Genomic DNA, 23,804 nt, shown 5'->3' with positions numbered 1-23,804 from the left:
CTGATATTAGCTCTTTCAAACTCAATGTGGACGGTTCCGCTATAAATGGATTCATAACAGGGGGTGGTGTTATCAGGAATTACCAAGGTCAGGCTATTTTTTTTCAGGTAAGAACATGCAAGCAGAAGCTCGGGCGTTAATCACTGGCTTGGATCTTGCCTCCCAATTAGGCATACCCCTCTCATGTATGGAACTTGACGCTCAAGTCTTGTTGCATTTCATTCATACAGGGAGCTCCCCTTGGAACTTGGTATCTTTGACGCGATCATGCAAGTCTCTCTTATCTCCTTCATGCAATCTTTCCCGCATCTTGCGAGAAGGGAACAAAGTAGCAGATTCGCTGGCATCCTTTGCTCACGCTCATAGGGACAGCATGGTGTTCTACTCAGAAGATCAGTTTCCCACTTGCTGCAAAAGTCATCTGCTTCATGATGCTTTGGGCTTATATAGCTTCCGACCATCATAGGTCTTTTAGCTCTTTTCTTTATGATTATGTAGCCTATGGGCCTTTTCTTTGGAGGTTTGGCTTAAATCCCCCTCCAGTTACTTTCATTTTAGATCCTATTAATTTAAGGCTTTGCCTTTCAAAGAAAAAAAATAAAAAAAGAAAGAACAAATTCGAACCGGCCTTTCCTTTGATAGTCGACAAGCTTGACTTATAGCGAATTCCATAGAATTGGGCCGGCCGCCTGGAATCAAAAGACTTTCGAACCCGTTGAAGATCCTTGTGGCTTCGGATTCCTCCAATCCAGCCGATTCTGAATCGACCAATTCCGGGATCTTTTGCAGCGAAGGCCTGTCATCGAATTCTTCAAACCTGGGGCATGTCGATCCTGAATGAAACTAAACATCATTGATCCTACTATCAATCCATCCAAAGGCCTAACTCCGGCTCTCTCTACGGGTGGAAGGAGGGGCAACAACCTTGTCAAGGCGCGGGCCAAGCCCACTCAAAGTGAAGCGATTTATACCGCTGCACTAGAATAGGAAAAGCCAGACATTCCTTCTTTTCAGAATTCCAGTCCTGCGGGCCTGCCCGAACTGTCAGTGATTCAAACAAAGACGCGGGTGTGAGTCTTCCTCGGTTGAAGTCAAAAAAGTCCTCCTCCTTTATCTTATTCCTACCATCCGGGGCGAAAGGATGAGACGGAATAGCGTGTCATTTCGGAACCGTTCATAAGCTTTCCCTTGACTAATATCAAAGTCAAGGCAGCTATCTGGATAATTTTGGGCCGAAGGCATCACAAGATCGAGAGGAGCCATCTTGATTCGGACTAGAGGAGGATGTGAGCCCATAGGTGTAGGAATCAATCCACTGTCTCGTTGCCAATTAGAGTAGAGCCAAAGGCAGCTATCGCGATGAATTGTTACAATGTGTGCCTCCTTCTGGGGAAGCACGCATGCAGGTGCAGGAAGGAAGCTTCTGCACAGCAGACAATGAATCTATGGGTCTCATGCCTTGTTAGACGACCCGTGCCTTCATCCAAACAGGTGCCTCCTAGGTGGAGAGGAGGGCTTAGGATCGCCTTTACCAGGGGGATGAGGATGAGACAGAGTTGACTCCCGCGGCCTCCCGGTAGAAGAGGGAGAAAGCTCAGTCTTCTATCTCAGTCTCAACAGAAGGTAAGAGGAAGGGCCATTCCCTCTTTCCTTCGGGAAGGGCTTCAAAGCGCCTTCATCATGTAAAGCTTCAGGCAACCGATTGGCTCCAAGGGACTTTAGAAGAAGAGCAATGAGCGTAGTGTTGAACTATTTCAATAAGCACCCCTTCCGAAATAGAAATCCATCCTTGATTGCCATCGAGATTTCCTCCCCAACTAGCCCCTTATTAATCTAAAATGAAAGAAGAAGTTCGGGAAACCGTCAGGCCCCACTCAAACTAGCTGCCCTGCCACCTTAGAATTCTAAAGAAGCATTTCTTAAAAAAAAAAAAAAGAAGCCCGAATGCTCAAGCTCAATATCATATGGGTTGTGTTCTACCAACGAGCAGCCAGGAGCCTAAAGAAAGCATTGAGAAAGAGATAAGTGTTCCGTATAGGTTCGTATATATATATATATATATATATATATATATATATATATATATATATATATATATATATATATATATATATATATATATACTGTGGCGCTATATGATCTTTAGCTATAGGTCTCGTGTGCTTGCTATATAAAGTACATATACGAGTCACGAGTAAGAGGAAGTGGTAACGGTCGATGGATGTTCATATTTGAGTATTTGCTGACGGAATGCCTCACATCAAGGTGACAGGATTCGAACCTATGGCCCTCTGTACCCAAAACAGATGCGCTGACCAGACTGCGCTACACCTCGTCTCACCACCCCGAAGCATATAGATCCACCCGATCGATGAACACTCAAACCGAACTCACCCATCCTTTTGGGCACAGGGACGCGAGAACCTAAGAAACAACTTTTTTTTCGAAATCTGCCTCCAGCAAGATAGGGCGACGCAAAAAAGCCGTATAGTGCAGGAGCGCTCACATTTTTTGGTTGACTCTTGCACTTGAATTTCAAAATCTGGCTCGCTCCCGGCCTTTGGACCCTTGGCCCGCTTAGAAGTGGATTCGAACCACTGACACAAGGATTTTCAGTCCTTTGCTCTAACCAGCTGAGCTACCTGAACCATTTTCCTAAAATATGTTTTATTCATCGAATAGGGCCCTACCTTACCACTTGACTAGTAAAAAGCCCTTGTACTAAAAAAAAGAGAATAGATAGGCCTTTTTCGCTTCTTCGCCAAGCTTTCGAGCAGCTCTTTCAACTGCCGCCTAATCCCCCAACATGCCAAGAACCGAGAGCCGTCCAGTCCCTGGACAGCCGGAGGGAGCTTGCTTATAGAAAGAAGATAGGCCGATCAAACAAAAAGAACGCGCAAAGGTCTCTCCGCTCCTAGTCACTAAGTAGTGCTATTCTGGGGGGCTGGACTCCACCAAGAGGTTCTTTCTCTCACGTCATTTCGCCCGCCCGTTTCACTTCTGTTCCGGAGGAAATGGGATTTGAACCCATGATACAATCTTCTTGTATGTCGATTTAGCAACCCAATGCCTTAAGCCACTCAGCCATACCTCCAAGTTCATGATCGGAATGGAATTTGATGTGCCGGGTTTGGTTGGTTGCCCGAAGGGCTATCTGATCCAATCAACTGCGTAAGCCGTAGCGCGCTAGCGCGCGTACTATTTCGGGGACTCTATCCAGATCTATGGATCTCCCCAGCATCCAAGCGAGACTCCATCAAAATCTGCCACTCGTTGGGCGACGCCTTCTTTTCTACGAACACCCCACCACTGAATGATGAACTTTGCCAGTTTTCGCCTCCGACCCGACCAAGAGAAAACACAGGGTCAAGCCAAGCCCTTACCCGCCTGAATGGAATTCATATCTCCTTCGTCTGGTCAAGAAGGGAGAAAGTCCGTGGAACTGGACTATGACTCTTCTATTACATTATGGAGAAGTCCATTCTCGTCATGGTCGATCCACGTCCTACCGTAGTGCCCGGAGAACCAGGCTTGCTTAGCTTACAAATCTAGCTTACTAACGCGAATCCTTTTTTATTGATTGCACGAGCTAGCCAGCAAGCCAGCAAAGCCCCCGACGCTTAATCGCTTCATTTAGGCACCTACTGACACTAAAGTCGTTCCACTCGTGCTTCTCTAACGAGAATCACTTCGTTCCACTCTCCCAACAGGCCAGCAAGCCATTCCTAGCGGCTTAGCCCTTGTTAAAGGCTAAAGAGCGTACTGAACACTCACCCTTTCTCGCCAGCAAGCTAAGCTCCTAGTCCTCTTAGCCGGCTTACCTTTAACCTAACTCTCTAGTTTATGGCCGAAAAACACGGGAAAACACTACTTTTTGATCAAAAAAAAAACGGCCATTTAAAAGCTCTTTTCTTGTGTTCTTGAGTACACGTTAGGATATTACTTCAGGGGCTATCCAAGCCATTGAGGAGCCTGCTCAAGCTGCTGAGGATGATGAATGATCCTAGAGGCTCTTCTTCCGTATGAGATCTTATAACCGGGAAGCGTAAGTAGAACTTGTGGAAGGAAGACACTGGCGAGTAGACCTGTGAGAGCCCCCCATCAAAGGTCGATATCTTACCTTTCAAAGCGGGTATAAGAATGGGAAGTCGGGATATCCCAATCTTCCAGCTCTCAAGCAGTTCAGAAGATTCATCCCTCATTCAATCCCCTTTGCTCCTGCTTTCATCTACCCCTATGCTTCTGCTTTCTTCGTCTATGCCTATGCCTCCAGGGATGGATCTAATTTCCTGTCCTTTTTTGGAATCGTTGATACATATGTTATGTTACGATGGCTTCGGATGAGAGAGGGTCGTCGTAGATCATAGTTCTGTAGCGAAGCTAGGCTATTGAGTTTGAGCTATGCGTTCTGACCTGAGCTAGTCTTTCAGATTAGGCAGGGAACATGAGGGACAGTTCCTCACTACCGAAATTCCCTTACAGTTCTAGAAGGTAAGAGAAGCTAGGGCTTTTGAGTTCCAGTAATCAAGACAAACTGGAGTTCTGGAGAGAAGGCAGTGAACGGAGTTGGCGGTTCGAGTTCTTGACAGGACGGATGGGACCCAGAGTTAACAAGTAGCTTGGCTCAACCTTCGCTTTCCTTTGACAAGGCAGCTAAGGCTCCAGCTTCGCTTTCTACTTCGCTGCCTTTCTCTAACGAGACAAGTAAAGTACCTTAATTCACTTACATCAAGATAAGGTATTTCAAGCGGGTGAAAGTATAGAGCTACTAACCAGAGTCAGAAAAGTTGGTTGGCATTCAAGCAAGAGAGAAAGAAGTCCCGATCAGGCTACAAGTGGGACTAGAAGCGAGGGCCGCTATTTCGGTCAGCTTGTTAGAAAGGGAACTAGCACCCTAAAGACAGCTACTCTCGCTTTCTAACAGTAAACTAAACTGCCTTCTGGTCGCCTCACCAACGCCTTCTCTCCCTATCGGTCGAACTTTTCCATCCGGGAAAGGGGATCGATTACCTTTCTTAGCTAGGAGAAAGTCACTGTCATCACTCTCTCCTTGAATCGCTCGGAAATCATACCTAGCCTCTCGTCCATAACCTAGCCTGAAGCTCTCAAGCGACTGATTTCACACAAGTAGTAGGACCTTCTTGTATAGTGGAGTTAGAATAGGCTCTAGAATAGTCGAATTAATGGTCAGTCTCGCTCTCCACCCTGCTGCTAGATGGGATAGGGCTTTTCACATGCTTGAGATAAGACAGATCTTTTTTAGGCATTAAAGAGGCCGAGAGAAAAGTCTCATTTTTACATAGATGACCAGCAACTTTATAAATTCATGCTCAAATCTGTCACTTAGAAGATAGGATGGTATCGACCCGGACAAGGGGGCCGGATCCGCTGGCTTAGGGCCCCTTTAGTAGGGAGCAGAATCGGTAGGTTCCTTTCCGCCCATCGATTCAATAAGATCAGTTCAATCAGTAAAGGTCGAATTGAAATCTATTATTATCATAGACAAGACAAGGGAAGATGCCCCCAATAGAAGGCAATTTTTTTAATGTACCAGAGAATAGGCAGGTTTAGAGTTAGAGGAATATCAAGAATTGGAATATCAGTCAGAAATTGAATAAGAGAAGCAAAGACGGGTTATAGTATAGTAGAATCGGTAATCATCTAGCGGGGACGGTTTCACTTATAGGTCAAGGGTCTCGCCTATCTCTATTCGCCTATATCAACAGATTATGGTTTCGAGGGTCATCCATTATGAAAAGACCTCCCTCTGAGTGGATATGTGGAAGTACGCTATGATGATCCAGAGAAACGTGTGGTTTCTGAACCCATTGAGATGACCCAAGAATTTCGCTATTTCGATTCTGCTAGTCCTTGGGAACAGCGTAGCAACGGATAATTCAGAATCAGAATAGGTCCAGGGGACAAATCAATAGGAAATGTAATTTGCTTCGTAAGAAGAAGAATTCACTTCTATGAAAGACTTTCACGGGAATTGTCTTGATCTTCGGGTATCATTTTAAAATAAATAGGAATAAGTGTTATCGCCTGCAATTCTTCCCAGTATGGAATGAGTAAAGAATCAAGCTACAAGTCTCGATCTATACGAAAGGCACTGGTTTTTTTCTTTCTTTCGGTTTCATTGATAGCAGAATATCCTGACTCTATAAGGGCGCTAACGCTTTACTAATAGAATAGAAAAGGGGCCTGAAAAAGTAAGAGGTTGCGCTGCTACTCTAGGCTCGCTTCTTCCCGCCCCTTATTGAAAACGAAACTAACGAGCAATCAAACAAACTAAAGCGCTAACGTTATATTACTTAGTAAAGCAACCTTTCGCGCTAGGCGCTCACTTTTTTTTTCTGGGTGGAAGCTGGCGGCGGGGCTTGCTTAACCGGATACACGGAATTGGGATCTCTGTCACATGCAAATCTTTCTATCGGGAAAGCCTTGCTTATTCAATTCATTCAAAGGGCTGATTATTTAGAACCCTGCTCATAAGATAAGTAAGAAAGCGTTGGTGGGATCGGCGGGATGATGATGAGTATCTAAATCAATAAAGACAAAAAAGAAGAAATGGCAAGAGAAATTAAATATCGATGGAGGTGCATTGCCGATGTGGGAAACAGGGCAGGGATTCTCTACAATGACACTGTAGACCAATTGAAATGGATGTACCACAGCTTGGTAGCGCCTTTTTTTGGGTAAAAAATATCACGGGTTCCAATCCTGTCATCCCTACCTATTCTTCTCCTCTGGGCAGTCACGAGGGATCCATTGAGATCGATTCGGACATACATAATTTTTATTTTCTGAGACTATATGCATGTTTAGTATTGGGGGTACAAAAAGAAGCCTTTTCTTTTTAGTCGTATCTACTGTGATAAGAAAGCGTTCTTAGTTCAGTTCGGTAGAACGTGGGTCTCCAAAACCTGATGTCGTAGGTTCAAATCCTATAGAGCGTGATTCTGTTCTTGTTAGGTCTAATTAGAATTCAAGAACTTCACTCATTTGAACAACAACCTTAATTGAACCTCCCACGGATCAAAAAAAGGAGGAAGTCAATAAAAAAGAGATGTTAATGAATCAAAGGTCCAACTGATCGCCGCGTCTGTCTTGTAAATATGCAGTTACGAATAATCCAACCAAAAAGTAATAGGAATTAGACCTAACACGATTAAAAAATAGAAAAACTTCAATCATTTCTATTTATTTGAAAGGGGAAAAAATATAGGGTTCCAAACCTAAATAAACATCCGAATCGCCCATGAACCTCAATGACCAAGAATTGGCAATTGACGCGGGAAGGAACTCTAGAATACCTGGAATCTCACAGAAATATTTCTTTTTTAAAATTGTTCATTTAATGAATTTCTAATAAGTCTTCCTCAGACCAATAAAGAGAGCTGGGGTTATAGTTGAAGCCACCAAAATAGAAATAAGTAGTTCTATTATAATAGGCATGAAGGAGCTAAATGAGATACGTTTTTATATAGTTATAATAACTATAATTCTTTTAAAAAACTTACCTAAGTTTCCAGATACGAGGATAATAAAAAATACCAATTGACAGTTTGTTTTTGATTCATCAGTTATTAATATAAGGCACTAACAAAGATAGAGTGACAGAGGTATAAAAAAAACATCATCTGTTACATCTACTCATCCCACGATTACGAATCAACAGACCCCATTACCAAGATATGGCAACTCTTTTTTTTAAGTCATAGTAATAATAACTGTGTCGTCTAACTTTATTCACAAAGAAATGGTGTAAGCGGAAGGGAAGGCGTGAATCCTCGATCCTAGCTAGTTTGATCTGTCGAAATAAGGTTCCCGGTTGGCTTTGTATGAAGAAGCCTCTCTTTCTAGCCCTAAGTGAGCCATAGATTGTGAGTGAGCTCTCGGGGAGTAGAGATCGAGCGTAGAATACCAGTGGACAAATTCTTTCTTTATTTCAATTTTTGAAAGGAAAAAGCAGAAGAGACGCTTCTCGCAAGCAGCAACCATCCATAGCGAGAGAGATCCCTTGTCTTTTTCGCCTACCTATGTCTAGAATAGCACGATAGAGGCCCTAATCTATAGCAAGAGTCTAACCGCCTGCATTGATGGACTAAAGCAGGAATGAGAATAACCTAGTCTCCTTATGATTCTGAAGTGAAGCAATGGAAGAGAGGAAACAAGCATAACTGGGAACCATCTACAGCTTGAACACTCCTTCTTGCCCTTAAATCTCGACCTACGCTTGGAATAGTGGCTTTCTTGTAGTAAATGAATCCGAACATATAGGTAGCAACTATCTCGAAATGGATAAGTAAGCTCCCCCATTTTTGAATGAGTATGGGTGAAAGGCCCGCTTTCACCTACGACTTTATCATCAGAGGTTTAAAAAGGTAGTGATTCTAGGACTAGAGGGAAGTTCAAGTCGACCAATGTGATAGGCGAAGAACTAACTTCTCTGGTGTCCGCCAAAGGATTCGGAGGTAGGGGATGACCTGTAATTAATCTGGCTGTTCGGGTTAAAGGGAAGGGCCTCGCCGAAATCATCGACTTTCTGCCCAACGTCACGGCCGTGGCCCTCTTATTTAAGAAGATTCCCGGATGTATAAGGCCATCATAGGCTGAGTCTAATTCACCATCCCGGGATTTAGTTCTGACCATAAAATGCAACTCTCATGCTTGGATGGAAGGAGCATTCAATACTATCGAGGTTGGACGGAGGCGCCTCTTATCGGTCGGGAGTGAGTTGTGAATTCTTGTGATAAGGCTTGTGATGTTCGATCTAAGATATTCGGAATAAACGGATAGAATTGTTGGCTTTCTCAATAGCTTTATCGGCCGGAAAAGCAGCTCCTAATTCCTATCTCAGTAGCTTCATCTTCTTCGGGAGCTGAGAATGCTTCTGTTGTCGAACCGGGAGGGACAAAGAGGCTTACATGCCTTATTTAAAAAATGGAAAACACGTCTTTCTGGGTGGGGGTATTAAATCCTTAACTTCCCTAATTTTAATTTAGTGAGAAAGCGCGTATACTTTAAGGAAGGCGGCGTATTTCACCCCTCATCCGGAGTAGTTTAGTTAGTTGTCGATAGCTTGTGATTCGGAGTTGTCGACCCGTCATTTCCAGTTAAGTAAAGGAGCATCTCCCTCTTCATCGCGGTCGCTCAATACGTTGTATCGATAGAGTGACATTTGCCTTACCCCCCTCTACCCGAGGTATCAATAAGCAACCGGGTGACGGGCGAACCACATCTGTTCCAATTCCAGAGGCTTTCTCCGATCGAAGTCGGATCAAATGCAAATATTCGATTCCAGAGGAATCGGTTTGGGGGGAACCTCGGGGATTGGGTGTTCGAAGATTTCGATGCCTTCTATTCCGGTCAATGAACCGATATTGTGAGGGAGCAGCTAACCAATCTCATTTATCAGAGAAGTCCATCGGTTTAGAGATTAGTTCATGCTCTTTCATCCCCTCGTTCAAGGAGTCGGAGATGGCTTGGCAGCAAGCGTAGTGGCAGGCAGGCGATAGGATGTTACAGGATAGGCTTACTAAAGCTCGTGCAAACAAGATTTCTAGGACAGAGGGTGAGTTCTCCATCTATCTTAGGAAGGTCTTCTGTCTTTTTTAAATTCTATATATCTCTTTTTGATGTTCGAGATCGCCTCCATGTGGTTCATCCTAAGTAGCTAATCGAATATGCTTTTATCTCTTGGAATCGTATCACCCATGGCGAGGGTCTCGTATAATAGAATAAGAGAACGGTTGCTTTTAGGAGTGCTCTTTCTCGATTTCGGAAAGGAGAAGCTTGGTTGCAGGAAACAAAGTCTAACTAGAAATTTCTTAATTAAGAAAAGAAATAAAGAAAAGCCGCGTTGAAAGTCTTGCTTATTTTCTCCTCCATCTAAGCAAGAGAAGGGATGGTTGAAGCTTATAGGTAGTATAAAAGCGCTAATAAGGGAAATAATGCTACTTAAACTATATACTTAACACATGCAAGTTTAACTTTTCTAATAAAAAAGAAGCGGGGTAGAGGAATTGGTCAACTCATCAGGCTCATGACCTGAAGAGTGTAGGTTCGAATCCTGCCACCTTTCTTGTGAATCATCCTCTTACCACAGTAAGAGATGATGGAAATAACAAAACATAAATTTTGAAATGAGACGACTCTTTCTTGAACTATATGAATTGTTTCATTATTCGTTATTTCTGGGTCTTTTCATTATTATCATAGAGCAAAAGCTCTATAAATGTTGTTATCGATTTAAAAAATTTCTAGTGTTCTATTTAGACTTACATCACGATATCTTTTTCTTCCTCATTCTTATTTTGGTTTTCGTCTCACGGATCTTGGTTCGCGCTTTATGGCATTTCCACTATAATAAGTGTAGGGATTCATGGGTACCTAAGATTGAGAAAACTTTTTCCATTTCTACGTGTATTGTTTGTTTCTATATGTATTTCACAGGGGTCGTGCAAATAGCGCAATGCGCTGACAATCCAGATCTGGAATTGCGCTTAGGCCCACCAGGAACGCCCCTAGAAAGGGGGGAGTCTCTTCCTAATCTAAATGAACTGCCAAAAATAGTGTATGAACAACGGATTCAAATTCCAAACAATAAATTTATCAACGTTGAACTTCAGGACAACGAAATGGCTTCTCTAATAAATCGACTTCCTAAGGCAGAACTTCAAGACGTAATTAGGGCAGACTCCATTCTAAAGCCACTAAAGGAGTTCAACGCAGAGCAACAAGCCCAATTAAGGGATATAGCTATTCAACACTTTGAATTCAAAAATGAAATCATCGCCAAAATGAAATCCCTTTATCCCAACGATGAATGGGAATTGACAAAAGTCATTCGAGAGAAATTCTTTCAAGGACGACAAAAAGATCGGGAGTCTTCCTTGGAAGATCTCCAAAGGATGCTTTCCGCTTTAAACGAACAAGGAAAATCCGCAAGTTGTTCCAAAAGACTCCGATATAATATTTCCTATTGGAATTGGAAAGAATGATAATTACTATTTTCTATACAAGTCTATTCTACTTTGTACTTGGTCATGCAAGAGATCCCCCCCCCCCCCCCCCCCGAAAACATAAAAAAGTAGATTCGCTACCTCTGAACGGAAGGGCCCCCGTTATGTAGTTTTTTTCGCTGAATAAATGAGAGAGAGTGGGAGGGCAGGTCTCTTCTCATTGGGCCCGCTTGGGTTATGGTTGGGGCACGCCCCACTAAGGTTTTCTTAAGAAATCATATCAGAATGCTATTCTCCGATCATCCATCGGAGAGAGGAACAGCCCTAGCTGAGCTTTAACTCCTCGATTCAAGAAGAGTTCAAGGGTAGGAGGAGAATAAGAGGTTAGCAACGTACGAACGTTTTCCAAGCGAGCCATGGGAGTCTAGCTTTTGCGAACTAGCCCGGACCGGAAAAGAAGCAAGCCTGTATAAAGGGTTAAGTCCAATCATTCTCCTCAATTTAAATCGGGCATAACCGTGGGGGATAGGACATAACTCCCGTTGTTTAAGGGTAAAAGGTTCATGAATAAGGTAGTTAAGAAAAAAGTGGGGTTGGGAAGGGAAGAGCGAAAGGCTTAGAGCTTTTTTTCAAGCAGCCTACTCTGTGTTTGGGTTAACTATTGATTCAATAATAGCGACAAGAGCTTTTTCTTTCCTTTAAAAGAGGCATTCGATGCCATCATCATTGACTTATGCCTCCTCAACCTATCTGGAGTAGGTCTTTGCCGAGAAGTCATATATTATTTACGGGATAGAAAGTCCGTATAAGAAGATCGCCCGGGAGGGGGTTTTGCCACTAAATGCTAAATCGGATACTGTCTCCGAAGATAAATAACTAGGCTTTTTCGATTAACCAGTCGCGGAAGCTGAATTAAGAAGATAGGTCGCTGAAGGGTCTGTCTCCCGATCGGATGTTGTCCTTCTCAAGCTCAAGATACCCGATTTGGTGTTCGTAGATAGCACCTGACAGAGTTTAGTCAATTATCACGGATGAAAAAGTTAGCGAGCACAGGAAAGAGAGAACAGTTAGTCAAATTACAACCTTCTTCAACTTCTGAGTCAACCCTAAAAGTGGATCTGGCATCAAGCCTATCCCTTTAACCTTTTTCCGGGATCAAGTACTACTTATAGAAATAGAAAGCACCAAAGGTAAGGCGGGTTAAGTTAGGGCATCAGTTGCTTCAACTAAAGAATCAGTCAAAACGAACCCTGAAACTAAATCCGCAACAGAGCGAGTAGCCAGGTGTGAATGTTATGGATCTAGCTCTTCACGAGCAGCAGAGCTAGACAAGCAAGCAACAAGGCTTCAGCCGGGTGTTTATCCTGATGAAATAGAATATATGTATATACAGGCTCGCTACTACTACTCGAACTACCCGAGACAGAACCAGACTTGCGTAGGAAAGAAAACAAAGTAAGTCCTCTCCTTAGCTCTTAGGCTAGCTCGAGGGGAACTGCTGGCAAAGAATCCATGCTGGGAACAATCTCTCTCCACTTGAATGTTCTCGCTTCCCTTGCCTTAACCCGACATTAAAAGGCTCTTCACTTAGACTCTTCATCTTAGCTTGTAGCTGTTCGATTGTCCTCTGATTCTGCTCGGATCTTGTCCTGTGATGAAAAGGAACTGAGCTTCTGACAATGCCGATAGGAAATGAGATGATTACTAGTTGGAACTTCTATCCCGATTTGGCCTTTGGTCCGCTTTGTTGGGGTTTTGAGGGATTTCTCCTTAGCGACCTGTCAATATTAACTTGGTACTTTCGCACGATCGGTACAAGCATCCGGTAGAGTTCTAGAGGAAAGCCTATCCGAAAAAGTAAAGTGCAGTTGATTTCGCTTTTTCCTTCTTGTTTGGCAGGAGCAACTCCCCGCATAGAGGTTTGTTATGGGCATCGAGTGTGAAAAGAGTTGGATGGGACCGATAGCATGAGAGCATGATCCCCAAGCTTCTGATACGAATGAATAAGAGACTGAAGCATAATTTAATTACCAATTAGACTAGTAGTAGAAGACTGAAGCTACTGAGCTAGCGAGTTGGCGCAACAACTTACTGTCTTGTTTTCTTCGCTGCTTATTTTTTTTTTACAAAAGATTAAACGAAAGCGGTTGCTAATGCTTGTAGCTTGCTTCTGTCCTTAGTCAATTTTGGACTGAAGCTGTTCTGACTGCCGTATCTTTTTTGAACCGAATACCTTCCTCTGTCATCTCTGGTCTGTCTCTTTTTGAGAGAAGATTTTATACCACGCCTGACTATGAAGAGCTTCGAGTCTATCGGGAGAGGATGTGGTGGTAACCCCCTCTCGTCTAGAGTCGGGCGTCCAGCCGTGTAGGAAGACTCTGATGGGTTTTGGGTAAAACAAATAACCTAGAAAAACAATTCCTAAGTTCACATGCAACCTACTTTGGATCTATGTTTTAACTATTGAACATATAACTTTGAATTGCAAACAAAAACCCTAGAGGAGAGAGGCTAATTTCGAAATTAACAAACTAGGGTTTTAGAGTTACATACCTTTCAATTGTTATAGCAAACAATTGACAATCCTCTTGATCTTGATCTTGATCTTCTTGGAAGCTTAGCACCACAAATGTAATGCCTCTAATGGAATCACACCCAAGAACTAGCAAGAAGGAAACTTGAAGGAGAGAGGGTAGGGTATGCAATTTTCGGCCTAGGGTTTCTTCCAAGGTAGGAGTGGCCGAAATTGTGAGCTGGGAGGCTCCTTATATAGCTGAGGGATCTAGGGTTTAGGAAAAACCCTAATACTCCTTTGCTTGGGGCCTAAGCTAATCCAAAGCCTTATCCAAGGCCCCCTTGGACGAAATCCTTAGGGTTTCCCCTATAGATTTCGTCCACCTCCTTCCAAGGAGGTTCTGGATCCTTCCACTCAACTATTAGATAATTGCAAACTAGTCCCTGCAACTTTATAATTAATACTTTTAACCCCAAAATTAATTCTGATTAATTTCTGGCTAACTATTAATTAAACATAATGATTTCTAATTAATATATTAATCTTTTAACATATTAATAAATCATTTATATTAATTCATTAATCTTATAAATTAATATCTCTCCTTTCATAATTTCCTTGTCCAGTTGCTAGGTTAAGGGCAACCCAAAAGGACTGTGCTGCTATCAATTCAAGTACATACCAATTATAGTTATGGGCTTAGACACCTAATCCAACAGTCTCCCACTTGGATAAGTCTGTAACTATAATTGCTAGTATGACTTCTAAATTTGACCAGCAAATTGTAGCTTCCAAAAGCTGCTGCTAAACTCTGACCCAGTCAGTTACGTGTCCTTAGATAGTGTCCTTAGATAAGTGATCATATAATCCTTCGTTCTGCAAGATATCCCCAGACATAAGACATGGAATGTAATCAATCTCTTTGTCCAGAATCTATGTTTCCTGATTTCTGATTTGTGATGATGTAGGACTTCTAATTGAACACATCAATTTAGTCCTGGCTGGGCCCATCACATAAGTCAACACCAAATCATCGAGGGGCCCACAGATATCGCTTTTCCGGTTAAGGCAAAAGGAACGAATAAACGTTGACTCATATGCTTGTATCTTTTACTCATCAAATTATACATGATAATACGTTTTATAACACCAAGTTACTGATGCGTTTTCATATCACCAATGTATAACCGACTTTGTAAATTACAACTCATATATCTTCGTTTCAAGATTATAAGATATTATCGTCTCAGTATTACTCGTGATGAATTCCATGAAGTGATACTCTGAGCGAGGGTTTATCCAATACTCAAATCTCAATTTCTGAGTACTCATGAACGTTGTAGCAATTCTATTGCCATGTCTATCCTTAGACAATCTACAATCCAGTTAATGACAGTCTTAATTCACTACTTACTTCTAAAAGTACGAGCGACCGTGGAGTTTGAATAATTAAATTATTCAGGAAGTAAAACATGCAAAATATGAAACACAATAACAAACAATCGACAAAAGGCAGTAACCAAACTTATAAATAATACTTTATTATTTAATCACCAAAAGTCAATTACATTTACTTTGTTACAAGTTGCAGAACAAAAACTAATCTAACTACTAAAACTAATATCATCTTTCAGTCCTATGCTCCGAGCATGCTGAATATGCTTAGCCCTACTCAGACCCTTTGTGAGGGGGTCTGCTGGGTTATCTTCAGATGACACCCTCTTTACTACAAGATGGTCTTCTTCTACTCTATGTCTGATAAAATGGTACTTTATGTCGATATGTCTGGTTTTACCATGATCTCTTGGTTCCTTTGTTAAGGCAACCGCTCCTTCATTATCGCAGAACAGTTCCATAGGCTCCTGGATGGTTGGAACAACTCCGAGATCTCCGATGAAGTTCCTTAACCAAGCTGCTTCTTTCGACGCTTCACTCGCTGCTATGTACTCTGATTCACAAGTAGAATCAGCCACTGTATCTTGCTTGGAACTTTTCCAAGTAACCTCTCCTCCATTCAGTAAAAATACCCAGCCAGATTGAGAACGGAATTTATCTCTATCCGTTTGAAAGCTGGCATCACTGTAACCATCTACTCTCAAAGTATCATTGCCACCAAGTACAAGGACCCAGTCCTTTGTCCTTCGCAAATACTTGAGTATATTCTTAACCGCTATCCAGTGAGCTCTACCCGGGTTTCCCTGATAGCGACTGACCATGCTCAAAGCAAATGCCACATCAGGGCGAGTACATGTCATAGCGTACATGATCGATCCGACAGCGGAAGCATAAGGTACACGACTCATGTCTGCTATTTCCTCATATATACTCGGGCATTGAGTCTTACTCAATTTGGTATTGCTTTGGATAGGTAGCTCTCCCTTCTTGAAATTTTCCATACTAAACCTCTTTAGTACCTTATCCAAGTATGTGCTCTGACTAAGTCCAATTAGTCTCTTCTTTCTATCTCTCAATAATCTAATCCCAAGAATATAGGCAGCTTCTCCAAGGTCTTTCATGGCAAAACACTTTCCAAGCCAAGACTTAACATCTTTCAAGGTTGGAACGTCGTTACCAATGAGTAATATGTCATCGACATATAACACCAGAAAAGTTACTATACTCCCACTAGCCTTGATATACACACAAAACTCATCTTCACTTCTAGAGAAACCAAACTCTTTGACTTTCTCATGGAAGCAAAGATTCCAGCTGCGAGATGCTTGTTTCAATCCATAAATGGATTTCTCAAGATTGCACACTCTATTGGGAAACTTTGCATCAACAAAACCCTCTGGCTGATTCATGTAAACATCCTCAGCCAACTTCCCATTAAGGAAAGCAGTCTTGACATCCATCTGCCAGATTTCATAGTCATGAAAGGCAGCTATGGCGAGCAATATCCTAATAGATTTAATCTTAGCTACTGGCGAGAAGGTCTCATCATAGTCAACCCCTGGGGTTTGAGTGAAACCTTTTGCAACCAGTCGAGCTTTGAATGTGTGCATATTTCCATCCATGTCTGTCTTCTTTTTGAAGATCCATTTGCACCCAACTGTCTTACGACCTGGTGCACTATCAACCAAATTCCAAACTTGGTTGTCATACATGGACTTAATCTCGCTGTCCATTGCCTCTTTCCACTTGGAAGCCTCTGGGCCTGCCATTGCTTCCTTATAAGTGACTGGTTCATCTAAATTTACCAGTGTCCTATCACTGATGAATGTGTCACCGTCTGAAGTAATATGAAAACCATACAACTCAGGTGGCACACTCACCCTAGTGGATCTTCGAAGAGGTAATGAGTTATCAACTGGTTCAACAGGAACTGTTTCCTCTGGTTGAGTGCTAGTGTCATCTAAGGTTCCTTCATTGGCTGACTCTTGAATTTCTTCAAGGTCAATGGTGCTCCCACTGTCCTCTTTGAATATGAGCTCTCTTTCTAGAAGGACTCCTCTTCGTGCTACAAAGACCACGTTTTCACTAGGTCTATAGAACAAATATCCAAAAGACTGCTTTGGGTAACCAATGAAAACACATTTCTCACTTCTAGCTGCTAGCTTGTTGTGAGTCTCTCGTCTTATGAAAGCTTCACAACCCCAGACTTTAATATGTGCCAACGAGGGAACTTTCCCCGTCCACATTTCGTGAGGTGTTTTGGCAACCTTCTTTGTAGGGACAAGATTGAGGATGTGAGCGGCTGTCTCTAAGGCATACCCCCAGAAGTGAATAGGAAGCGAAGCACGACTCATCATAGAACGAACCATGTCCAACAAGGTTCGATTACGCCTCTCAGCTACACCATTTAACTGTGGTGTCCTAGGAGGAGTTAATTGTGAGACTATCCCACATTCTTTTAGATAGTCGTTGAACTCGATACTAAGATACTCCCCGCCTCTATCGGATCTAAGTACCTTTATCTTTCTGCCTAATTGATTTTCGACCTCATGCTTAAACTCTTTGAACTTTTCAAAGATTTCTGACTTATGTTTGATTAAGTAGATATAGCCATATCTGCTATAATCATCAGTGAAAGTCACATAGAATCGATTAGCATCCCTTGTAGTTGATCTGAAGGGCCCACACACATCTGTGTGTATGAGATCCAACAGACCTTCACCTCTTTCACAAGACCCTGTGAATGGTGATTTTGTCATCTTTCCCAAAAGACAAGATTCACACATATCATCTGATTTTAGGTCAAATGATTCCAACATTCCATCCTTTTGGAGTTGGGCTATGCGTTTCTTGTTAATGTGTCCAAGACGACAATGCTACAAGCATGCCTTGTCTACACTATTAGACAAGTCAATATTAAATACACTATTTCCTAAGCTATCAACACAAGTCACTGTTTCATACACACCATCACAAGGCAAAGCTTCAAACACAAAAACACCATTCTTATAAACAGAAATTGAACCATTCAAATCTTTAAAAGAATATTTAAAACCTTGTCTGAACAATGCATGAAATGAAATAATGTTTCTCGTCATCTCAGACGAATAACAACAATTTAATAAATCTAATCTAACATCATTACTAAGCAAAAGTTGATAAACTCCGATCTTGGTCACTGGTGAAGACTTCTTGTTCCCCATGATCAAGTTTATCCTTCCTCGCTCTATCTCCTCACTTTCCTTTAGCCCCTGCAAATCAGAACAGATGTGAAAACCACATCCTGTATCAAGGACCCATGAACGAGAAGATAATGAGTTATTAGAAGAAATAGTGTAAATACCTGCCGAAGATGGCTTTACTTTGCCATCTTTGATGTCTTGCAGATATTGTGGGCAGGATCTCTTCCAATGCCCCTTTTGATTGCAATAAAAGCAAACGGCCTCCTTTGGATCAGAAACATGGGGAGTGGTAGCATTGGGCTTAGCCTTTGGGCCATTACTAGATGACCCAGGTTGAGCCTTGCTCTTCCAGTTTTGCTTAGGAGGACCTTTCCTCTTTTTCCCCTTTCCCTGTCCAATGGCCAAGACAGGGGCACTTGCAGGAGTGGAGGCTATACTTTTACCCTTCATCCCTGCTTCAGCTGTCTGCAACAAGTTGTGTAATTGGGCCAGCGTCTGCTCAGTGTTGTTCAAATGGTAAGTTAGAATAAACTGACCATAACAATCAGGTAGTGAGTTCAAGACCATGTCAATGGCCAATTCCTCATCAAAGTGAATGTTGAGCTTGACCAAACGCTCTATGTAGCGTTGCATTATTTACACATGAGACACAACCGACTCCCCTTCTTTCATCTTGCAAGCCATGAGTGACTTGACTACTTCAAACTTTTCTTGACGAGCTCGCTTATGGTACTTTTCCATAAGGTCCTTGTTCATCTCAAAAGGCCAGTAGTCCTCATAGTACCTCTGCAGTTCTGGGGACATGGTTGCCACCATGATGCATGCTACTTTGGTAGCATCATCGTAATGTTTCTTGTAGGCAGCATATTCTTCAGGAGTAGCTTTAGACTCATCAAGCTCTTTGAGCTCCTTTTCAAGGACATATTCTTTGTCCTCAAATCGAAGCGCCATCTTGATGTTACGCATCCAATCGTTATAGTTAGAGCCATCCATAACGACTTTGGAGCAAATGTTGAGCAAAGAGAAGTTGTGGTTGGAGGAGGATGAAGCAGAAGTGTTTCCAGGATTAGACATATGAAAAGAAAGAAAGTTTTAGTTAGATTTCAAGATACCTTAATATAATAACCCAAAGATATAATATCAAGGTTAGGATCCAACTATGAAGATTCACAACTTAGAAATGGGATGCCGAGATCCAAGTGTAAATTTCATAAAGGTAGGTGAATGACGATTCACCAATTCCACCATTAGACGAAATAAACGAAGTGAAATTCCTAATTCTTTTGAGATACATTGAAACTATTCAATGGCATGTTTTAATCTCAGATTATGCTCTTCTATTTGTGACTGGGATGCCGAGGATCACAAACAAGATGTGAATAACCATGCAAATGTGCTTGGTAACCTCATTGTCTTTATCATTAACTATTGATGTGCTGGTAAACCACACACGCTCCATCAAAATGACAATTATGAGATACCCATTACTACTCTTTATTAGTGTCTTAGTGTGCTGGTTAACCACACACGCTCCACTAACGACCAATAAAGCATAATGTGCAATTTCATGGATTAGCATACTTTTCACATTTTTCCTAAAGTAACTAGAGTTGGGATTTTGTAAAATAATGTTCTAGTACTTTCTTTAATAACATTATACTTTTAATGAGATGTAGTTGTCCTATCAAACCCGTTCTGCTAACGACCCTCCACTAATCAAGGAAGCGGTGGGTGAGAGTGGACACCCATTCAACTACCATTTTATAGGCAGTTTCCTTATACCCCCCTTATAGACTAGCTTCGTGAATGAGGCATACTAGCGATTTGACTGACCATATTCTTATACATATATAATATTTAACTTTTAATTATAATATATATAAGGTGTGTTTTAAACTTTTTAAAACTTTAGGGTTTATATATAAATTTCGAAAATTAAGCCATTAATTTTAAATTTAAAAATAAACCAAATAACTAGATTTAATATTTATCTATTAATTAACTTTTAACTAATTTATTAAATCTTGCAAGGATTATCTAATTAAATTAAACAATTAATTTAATCCTAATCCATATCCCTTCTAGATTTCGAAAATATGGGGATAGGATAATTTCCTTATTTTTCTCAATTATCTAATAAGGCAACTATTATCCAAAACAAAGAAACCCTAAAAGGGGCTAGCATATTTCAAAATTTTAAGGGAGGAGGCTAGGGTTTTCAAAACCCTAACCCTAATTTCGATTAGGGTTCATGGAGGCTAGGTTTTTCGAAAACCCTTTGAACTAAAACCCTAAAATCGAAAATTTTGGCCTTTAGGGTTTAATGGCTATAAACCCTAATTTGCAATTCAACTATTATAGCAATTCAATTTAAAACAAACAATGGCTCTGATACCACTGATGGGTTTTGGGTAAAACAAATAACCTAGAAAAACAATTCCTAAGTTCACATGCAACCTACTTTGGATCTATGTTTTAACTATTGAACATATAACTTTGAATTGCAAACAAGAACCCTAGAGGAGAGAGGCTAATTTTGAAATTAACAAACTAGGGTTTTAGAGTTACATACCTTTCAATTGTTATAGCAAACAATTGACAATCCTCTTGATCTTGATCTTGATCTTCTTGGAAGCTTAGCACCACAAATGTAATGCCTCTAATGGAATCACACCCAAGAACTAGCAAGAAGGAAACTTGAAGGAGAGAGGGTAGGGTATGCAATTTTCGGCCTAGGGTTTCTTCCAAGGTAGGAGTGGCCGAAATTGTGAGTTGGGAGGCTCCTTTTATAGCTGAGGGATCTAGGGTTTAGGGAAAACCCTAATACTCCTTTGCTTGGGGCCTAAGCTAATCCAAAGCCTTATCCAAGGCCCCCTTGGACGAAATCCTTAGGGTTTCCCCTATAGATTTCGTCCACCTCCTTCCAAGGAGGTTCTGAATCCTTCCACTCAACTATTAGATAATTGCAAACTAGTCCCTGCACTTTATAATTAATACTTTTAACCCCAAAATTAATTCTGATTAATTTCTGGCTAACTATTAATTAAACATAATGATTTCTAATTAATATATTAATCTTTTAACATATTAATAAATCATTTATATTAATTCATTAATCTTATAAATTAATATCTCTCATTTCATAATTTCCTTGTCCAGTTGCTAAGTTAAGGGCAACCCAAAAGGACTGTGCTTCTATCAATTCAAGTACATACCAATTATAGTTATGGGCTTAGACACCTAATCCAACAGACTCACCCTAGCCACTATAGCGACCCCACCCCCAACTCTAGCTGAGAAGCACCCTCCATCCACTTCCCCTTTTCCGTGTGCCCAAAAGCCCGCCCGGTTTATGAGCCCATTTGCGATTCCCTTACCCAATCTCATGAGAAGCAAGCCCAGCAGGCCCTACCTTAAAATGTCCCCAGACAGCCAGCCCTCATCAGGCTGCTAGCATTGCTAAATGCTCCGCCACGAAGCAAGCTCTCCCGAATACGACAGATGCGGAAGTGGGGAAGCCGGAAGTGGCTAAAGAAGTCGGAGGAAGAAAGTAGTTGGACAACTGTATACACGAGGGTACATTAGTCATCTAGGAATTGGCAACATTGATAGAAAGGGGAAAGGGTAGGAATACACTTTTTTAGGTGTAGCTATACTAAAGTAGTTGGCCTAACCTTCGGTTCCCGTAACCAAGTTTTTCTTTATCATTCCTTATGTACTTTTTCTTACTTCATCCATACTTTTTTTACTTTTTCTGAAGTGTGGGGCAAACGGCGCCCTCTACTTCTACTTCTAACTAAGGCGAAGATCCGACATTGCAAGCAAATAGAGAGCCTCCGCCCGTTTGATCGGTTGCGAGCCGGAAAGCGTACCGGCAGTTTGAGTCGCGAAAGGGCCGGTTGCTTCACTTCATTTTTCTAGATATTATTCTATATAATAATATATTCAATTCTATATCTATCTATAAACAAAAAATAGATATAGAATCTTTTTCTTTTTCCAATTGTTAATTCCTGGGGAGAGGAAGAAGCAGATAGAGCAAAGGCCTCCTCTTTCCGTTCGCTCTTCCCGAAGTGAGCGAATTGCATGTAGAGATCCGTAGGGGCTTATAGTTTAATTGGTTGAAACGTACCGCTCATAACGGTGATATTGTAGGTTCGAGCCCTACTAAGCCTACCTTTTCACCTCCGGTGGCTTATCTTCACCTCAGTCAAAGTACCCACCAGCCTGCAGATCTCAATCTAGCGACGGCATCTGTAACCACACTGCTGCCGCTGCCCTTCAGGCACGCCTCCTAAGCTTATCACTAACCTACGCTCTTGCAGCATGCCCCCTTCGGGAAATACGGTGTAATACGCGATGCAGCCGAGCCATCGCTCTTCGATCGCTATATTCTTGCGATAACGAGATTTAGCAGTAGCGAGGGGAAGGCGTGGTTCATACTCTAAGAGAGAGTAGATGCGAAGGTTCGGATCGAAGATCTTCGCGAGACAGCCCCCGGGCACCATAGCATGTCGGGAATAAGGGGGGACTTACTTCACGTAACCACTCCCTTGGGTGTTGCATAAGGACTTCCCGGATTTTGTCAAAGCGGCCTGGAGAGGGGAACAAGGTTGGAATGAAGCTGTTGATGGATTCAGAGACCGTGTGACTAGATGGAATAAGGAAGTGTTTGGAAATATGAAATAGAAGAAGGAAATTCTATACCGAAGATTGGATGGCATTAACCGAAAGCTTGCAGCTGGCGCTTACTACCCTGAAATTGACAGACTGAGAAATGATCTCTGGCTTTAATTGGAGGGATTGCTGGCTCAGGAAGAAGTGATGTGGGTTTATAATTCTCGTTGCAATTGGTATAAACATGGAGATCGTAATACCCGGTATTTCCACTCTTTAGCTAGTGCAAGACGGAAGAGAAATAGGATTGAAGCTATAAAGCTTGATAATGGGGAATGGTCATATGATGCCAAGTAAATCATGGAGATGGGTACAAAGTGATTCGAGACTCTTTACACGGATGAAAGCGATCGGGATGTGAACTTCTCTTTTGGATGCACCTATCCCTCTATTGATCAGCACTTGTTAGTTGGCGTTGGGAGGGGAAATCAAGCAAGCTCTTTTCTCAAAGCCCCGATTGAATCCTTTTTTTCAAAGCCAGTGGAACCATGGTGAAATCCGTCTTTCTTGATCCTTGTGTTGTAAGACAGGTAAATGCCACGCAAATTGTTCTTATTCCTAAGGCTCCGACCATCAGAGATTTTCCATCAGTCTTTGCAACGTCATCTATAAGGCAAAATCATTACTAACAGGTTGAAGAGCATTATGCCCCTTGTTATAGCTCCGAATCAATGCAGCTTTGTAAGGGAGTACAGATAATATTCTTTTTGCGCAGGAGATCATTCACTCCATGAAAATATCTAAAGGGAAGAGAGGGTACATGGCCATGAAGATTTATTGAGAAAAAGCTTATGATCGCACCGAATGGAGTTTGATCTTCCATTGCTTGAAGGAGTTGCAGCTCCCTGAACACATACAATCTGTCATTCGTGAATGTATTTCCTCCCCGTGGATGAATCTCTTGTGGAATGGTCTTAGAGCTAATGATTTTGTTCCTTCACGTGGTGTCAGACAAGGGGACCCGTTATCACCATACCTCTTTGTATTGGTTGTTGAGCGGTTGGGTCATCTGATACAAAGTGAGGTTGATCTGGGTAGTTGGCTACCTTTTAGGCTGCATAAAAAAGG

The 23,804-nt window shown here is 41.8% G+C and overlaps 3 non-coding genes across 3 annotated transcripts; 1 reads left to right on the top strand and 2 right to left on the bottom strand.

Annotated features, from left to right (window-relative positions):
* Positions 1 to 2,260: 2,260 nt before the first annotated feature.
* On the bottom strand, positions 2,261 to 2,335 carry TRNAP-UGG (transfer RNA proline (anticodon UGG)). Its single transcript has one exon. It is a non-coding gene; the product is annotated as a tRNA-Pro (tRNA).
* A 239-nt stretch (positions 2,336 to 2,574) lies between these two features.
* TRNAF-GAA (transfer RNA phenylalanine (anticodon GAA)) lies at positions 2,575 to 2,648 on the bottom strand. The gene has a single exon. It is a non-coding gene; the product is annotated as a tRNA-Phe (tRNA).
* Positions 2,649 to 6,885: 4,237 nt separating this feature from the next.
* TRNAW-CCA (transfer RNA tryptophan (anticodon CCA)) lies at positions 6,886 to 6,959 on the top strand. The gene has a single exon. It is a non-coding gene; the product is annotated as a tRNA-Trp (tRNA).
* Positions 6,960 to 23,804: the final 16,845 nt, after the last annotated feature.

The sequence above is a fragment of the Lactuca virosa genome, chromosome 4 (assembly GCF_052849685.1).
Source record: "Lactuca virosa cultivar CGN04683 chromosome 4, Lactuca_virosa_CGN04683_v6, whole genome shotgun sequence".
NCBI classification, from domain to species: Eukaryota; Viridiplantae; Streptophyta; class Magnoliopsida; order Asterales; family Asteraceae; genus Lactuca; species Lactuca virosa.
This window is presented reverse-complemented; position numbering and strand designations above follow the sequence as displayed.